At 44.6% G+C, this 6,000-nt stretch overlaps 1 protein-coding gene across 1 annotated transcript in view; it reads right to left on the minus strand.

The window, feature by feature from the left end:
* MCTP2 (multiple C2 and transmembrane domain containing 2) overlaps positions 1-5,249 on the minus strand; it is a 75,793-nt gene extending 70,544 nt beyond the window's left edge. The window contains exon 1 of the mRNA XM_089539190.1: positions 5,232-5,249. The gene's annotated coding sequence lies outside the window, so the exon portion shown is untranslated. The remainder of the gene's footprint in view (positions 1-5,231) is intronic.
* Positions 5,250-6,000: the final 751 nt, after the last annotated feature.

Consider the following 6,000-nt stretch of genomic DNA (forward strand, 5'->3'; position numbering starts at 1 on the left):
GGAGGTGAGGGGACCGAACAGCGTTTCATGTCCGCCAGGCAATGAATTTGAAGCAAAAACGCACACATTGGGACATGCTGTCTCTTGCTCTTCATTAAGCATCTTAAATCAGGTCATCTATGAAATTAAGCTCTGAGTCAAATCAAACAAGCATTTGTTTAAGGTGGCATTTACAAGCTTCTCCCTGAAATCCGAAACTGCCCTGTTAACATTTAGAGTTTTCAACACAGGGCTCTTGAAGTATTTGGAAGCTCTCCAAATGATGGAGAAACAGGCCCTGATCCAATGTGCCTCTCTGGTAGCCCCCACTGTCTGTTTCCCTCCTCTTTCTGGAAAGGTTTGGAAACTGTGCCCTGTCTTAGAGAGCTGGGTATGTTTAGCCTGGAGACGAGAAGGTTAAGAGGTGACATTATAAAACTGTATTTAAATGACCTTAGACAAAGTTATTTCAGATCTGAAGAGGGAATTAGAAGGAATGCATTGTTTTTCTCTGCAGCACGTTGAACCTAACACTCATTTCTGGGAGGTGCAGGAAATGTGACATCTGGAAAAAGATGGAAATTGGGATGAAGGGGGTTAAAAAGAATGTTGCAGGTTGAAATTGGGGTCCAAAAAAGTTCCAAATTTATGAAGATTAAGCCATAGAGAATAGTATGCAAAGGGATCTTGTAGCAACTTCAAAACAAATTGATGCATCTTACAAAGTAGACTTAAGGTGCATCTGCATTGTAGAAATAATGTAGTTTGGAACCACTTTACCTGCCATGACCCCATCCTAGGGAATCCTGGGATTTGTAGTTTTGTAGGGCACTAGCACACTTTGACAGCAAAGGCCAAAGACCTTGTAAAAGTACAAATCTCAGGGTTCCCTAGGATGGAACTACAGTACTTACCGTGTTACCAACCTCTTTGTCCCAGTTCGTCTCAAGATCATTTGCATACTAATCCAGACTAACATGGCTATGTTTTTGAATCCTACCATAAAGACTAGTGTTCCTAAATACAATGTCTTCCAGCTGTGGACTAAAACTGCCCTCATCCCCAGCCAGGTTGGCAGAGGCTGCTATGGACAACTAAGACTGGAGCCAAACCTCTTTGTTTTACTTCTTGCTTTGCATCTCATGTTATACTTCATTTTACCAAAGTCTGGCCTTAATTGAAAACAGAGTGCTGGCAAAGAGTTTGCCCAGCTCAGGTTACCAAATTACCCATGAGAACCCTTCCAAAGTAAACCAGATCCAAGAATTTCCCTTCAAACAATGGACTTTCTTGCAACACATGTAAGTACTTCTCTGCCTAGAAGTAGCAGCACTCTTTGCAAGAGAAGGAAAGCAAGGTCGCCAATGAGAAAGCATGTTCTTTGGGCTAGAGTTTCTTGGTTAGGCTGGGTAATCATTTACAAATCACACAAAATGAGAAGGTAAGGGGTTTCATAAAACCCACACGTGCTATCGTTTTATTGCAGATGCAAAGCTTAAAAACTATCATTACACTTTAACTAGAATTGCAACATATCTCACTAGTATGACGAGAGCTGGGACCAACTAAGCAAGAATATTTACTGATCAAGATCCATGTGATATAGTTATTGTTCCTCTCTTGACTCTCCACCTCAAGCAAGCTTTGATTTTGCCATTTAATATAAGGGACACCATTTTACTATGTCATTGTATTTAATCGGACTTGAGCATCCACAGATTTTGGTCCTGGAACCCAACCTCAGCAGATATGAAAGGTCCACTGTACACAACTAACAAACCAGATCTTAACTACTGAACACAATCTCCCTTCATGCTAAGCTTCTCCTTTTTCTTCATGCAAAATCTCATCCTCTCTCTTTCATCCTGAATCTCAGTATACCCTTCCAGCAGTTCCTCCCACTTTCATGCTCTCCACCAATCGCCATCTATAATGGGATTCACCCAGCAATCTACACCTGTCACTCAGTCGCCATGCGCTTCCTTCACCAAACTTCCATCTAACCTTAAAGTAGAAGAATAGAATAGCAGAAGCCACAATGGAACTTATGTAACCAACCCAGGCACCCTCTTCAGATCAAGAGCCGTTCCCTGAAGCAGAACACATGGCTACCCTGGATGTCAAGAGATATATCGAAAGTGAGTCAAAACAAGAGACATTTTAAACTTGGAACAACAAGGCAGATGCAGACATGCACACTGGCAGCCGGTGGCACACACAACCGCAGGATGCTGAATCTGCTCTGGGTCTAACTTTAAAGATACATCCAAATTCCCCATCCTAAAACCAGGAGTAGATTCACCAAAGTAGATTGTTACAGAAGCCATCAGCTGCCATTGCATATACAATCAGCCTTCCTTATCCATGGATTTCCTATCCACGGATTCAAGCATCCACGGCTTTAACAAAAAGTATACATTCCAAATAGCAAAGCATGATTTTTCCATTTTCTATAAGGGACACTGTTTTGCTATGCCATTGTATTCAGTGGGACTTGAGCATCCATGGGTTTTGTTATCCACAGAGGGTCCTGGAACCAAACCCCAGCAGATACCAAGGGACCACTGTAAACAGAGAAAGATCCCAGGAATGTGGTAACTTCTCCTGTGTACTCTCCTACTAAAAAGCATCTCATTCATAACAGGGACGGGTGATTTGTGATCCGTCTAGTGCTGTTGGATTGCATCTCCCAGATTTCCTCTCCATGAACCAACTGCTAACTATGTCTGATGGGACCTGAAAGACCATCCTTTGCTCCTTTTTGATTGACTGAATGGGAAAAAATCATTCAGGGCATCCGATTCAGGGATAGTACATTCTCACAATTCCATTTTTATTTTATTTTTTCAGCCATGTAAACAAGACAATGGCATGATCCCCAAAGGATAATGCTCATCTCAAGCAACCTCTCTTGGGAATGCCAAGACTGCCACCAACGAATTCCTCCAGTCGCCCAGAGGGCACAAGTGATGCAATTCTAAACCTGTTCCAGTTCAGGAGAATCACCTCCTCGAAAAATGATTGCACCCTAAAGGCAAAACCGGGGAAGAAAGTTCTTCTTGCCCAACGCATGCCTCTTCGGACAAGCATTGCATTCCAGGCAATCCGCTGGCTGCAGTCCACCTTTTATCAAGTCTTTCCAACAAATTAAAAAGCCTACTTTTTCCCCCATCCTGGCTCAACCAAACTGCAAGTGTATCACGAATATCTCGCTAAAACCACCAAATTTTATTTCGACAAGTAGAACATAATGCTCCCTAACACCTCTGGCCACTGTCTGTCTGAAACAAAAGAGAATGACAAACTGTAGCTTCTATCCTCCGCACACAGCCTCTTCGCTTGTCATTGAGAGAACCACAAAAACCACCCCATATCTTCACCCCACCTACCCTCCAACTCCAAATGAGTCAATACTCCTCTAAAGGAAATTCAGGTCTTTATGGTTGACTCTCAAGCTCTCAAAATGTAAGACATTGTGCTACCTCCTGCGGAAAATCCCAAACAACATCTCCTTCGCACCAGGGTTGCCAAATGTCAGGTTCACCAGTATCTTTAAAAGCAACTCAGTCTGAAGCAACCATTGGGAGATAGAGTTTATCTCCACACCTTTTGGTTGCTTCATCTTATCATGACGGCAGATCACTTCCTCATAAAAAAGAGGCAAAAGAGAAGTAAGGAGGTTCTGACTTCTGGTTAACTGTTGTCAGCCCAACACAGGATCCAAGGCAAAGTAGCTACACACTCTCTCTGTTCTTCTGCCTTTTAAACAACTAGCTTTAATGAGCAAACACTTAGAAGATCACACTTTTCTCAGCCTGGAGACAGACGCTGCATCCGCTCTGCAGAAATAATCCAATTTGACACCACTTTTAATGCTGGGGCTCAATGGTATCAAATGCTGGGATTTGTAGTTTGCTGTGGCTCCAGAGCTCTCTGACAGAGAGGGCTCCATGTCTCACAAAACAACCTGGCAGTTAAGGTAGTGTCAAACTGGATTATTTCTGCAGTGTGTTTTGGACCAGGGTCTACTTCTTCAGATGGATGCATTCCTCTATGCAAATCCAAGTGTCGTAAAACAAGTACCTATTTCGATGGGACAGTTGGAAATAATCCTCTGCTGTCCCACTTTCCCAGCTGCTTTTAAAATGTCCCAGTTTCTCTCTTTTTTCCTCACATTTCCCCTTGGTCCTCCAGTTTACTTCAGTTGCTGCAAACTGAGTTCAAAGTGCAAAAGGCGTTTGAATCCAACAGTTCTTATGTTGTTAGGCTGCAATTGCCATCACCATTGGGTATCTTTACTAGAGCTGTTAGGAGTTGCAACCCAACATTGTCTAGAAAGTGGTAGCATCCCCATCCCTCCTTTATGGCTATCTAAGAGACAGACCAGGGCCTTTTGGGTCATGGCATTCAAGTTGTGGAAGTCCCTCTCCAAGGTGGCTCACTGAACCTTTGTAGCTCTTCAGTGGATTCCTAACCCATTACATGTTTGCTCTTGTGTGATAATTTGTAAACTCGGATTGTCCTCTGTTACCTTGTGTCAATATTCATTACTATTAACAATTGGTATTTTGAGTTGCCATAGGGCCTCTTTCTGGGACAAAAGGGAGACCCAAAGTACAAATCCTGCTAATGTATCTACATCTATATAGGTAGAATTCAAAGATCTAGCCATATTAGTCCCTACAATCAGTATGTAGAGAGATCTTGTAGCCCCTTTGAAACTGATGGAAAAAAGAAGTTGGGAACATGAGCTTTCATAGACATCTGTCTACTTCCTCAGGTGCTTTTCCAAATGCTGAGACAAGATCTCTCTACGTACTGCATCTATACAGACATAGACTTGTAGATACGTTTTTAAAAATAGAAAACTGAACTGTATACAGATCTATAAATGTCCATCCCCTTCCCTCTCCAAAGCAGATGGGTTCTCCAAAGGAATAGCAATCCCCTCCCAGCCCCCAAGTCCTGCCCAGGGGCCTTGAGAACCCAAGCCTATTCCCCTAACCAGAAGTTTACTCCTTGGAATGGCAACTCCCAACAAGGGGGGATGCTAGGGGTTGCAGTCCAGCAACTATTCCGGGAAAGTCTGACAAGCTATGTTCCCAAACTGCCCAAACCATCATCCCCTCCAGTGCCCCATAACCTCCCCCACCATCCCAGCCAGTTCCTCTGCCCCAGAACAAGGGGGTCCCCAAAGGAGTGGCACCACCAGCATCCCCTCTCCTGAAGAACTTCTCAGGTGCACATCTTACCTGCTTCTTCCAGCCCTCTCTCTGCTCTCCTCCAGGAAGAGAGAGAAGGAGGGAAGGAAGGGAGGAGGAGTCGGAGGAGGAGAAGGAGGCGGTGGAAGGGCTTTCCTCCCCCGGAGAGAGAGCCACCCAGCCCTCCTTAGAGCAAGCTGGATCTCAGCCTTAGCTCCCCCTCCACATGTACCAGACCCAGGGAGGGGAGCCCAGAGTTGGGCTTCCCTGGTGGCTCTCCATCCAGCCCTTCACTCCCACAGATCCAGCTGCGCTGACTGAGAAGCAGATGCACCACTCTGCAGGGTTAGTGCAAGGCATGCCCAGCCTGACAATATCTGAACTGAAAAGCAGACGTTCTCTGCAGGGCTGGTGCAAGGAATCAGATGGGCTACTCTTCAGGATTGTTGTAAGGAATCAGATGGGCTACTTTGCAAGGTTGTTGTAAGGAATCAGGTGGATTTCTCTGCAGGGTTGTTGTGAGGAATCAGATGGCTACTCTACAGGGTTGTTGTAAGGAATCAGGTCGACTACTCTGCAAGGTTGCTGGAAGGCATGCCCAGCAACCCATCGGACTGAGAATCAGGTGGGCTACTCTGCAGGGTGGTTGGAAGCAATGCCTAGCAGTACGCTCTTTTCCTTCCTTTCCCAGGCGAGAGAAAAAAATGTTACAAGCTGCAAGAAAATTCCTGAGAAAGGGAGGAACTGAAATCAGAGAAGCCTGGTAATCCTAAGGCAAACTCATTGCAGGGTTTTTGGGGGGCTGAGAATATGTGACTCA

Source organism: Sceloporus occidentalis, unplaced genomic scaffold, assembly GCF_023333645.1.
Source record: "Sceloporus occidentalis isolate IW3139 unplaced genomic scaffold, rSceOcc1.0.p SCAF_9, whole genome shotgun sequence".
NCBI lineage: Eukaryota > Metazoa > Chordata > Lepidosauria > Squamata > Phrynosomatidae > Sceloporus > Sceloporus occidentalis.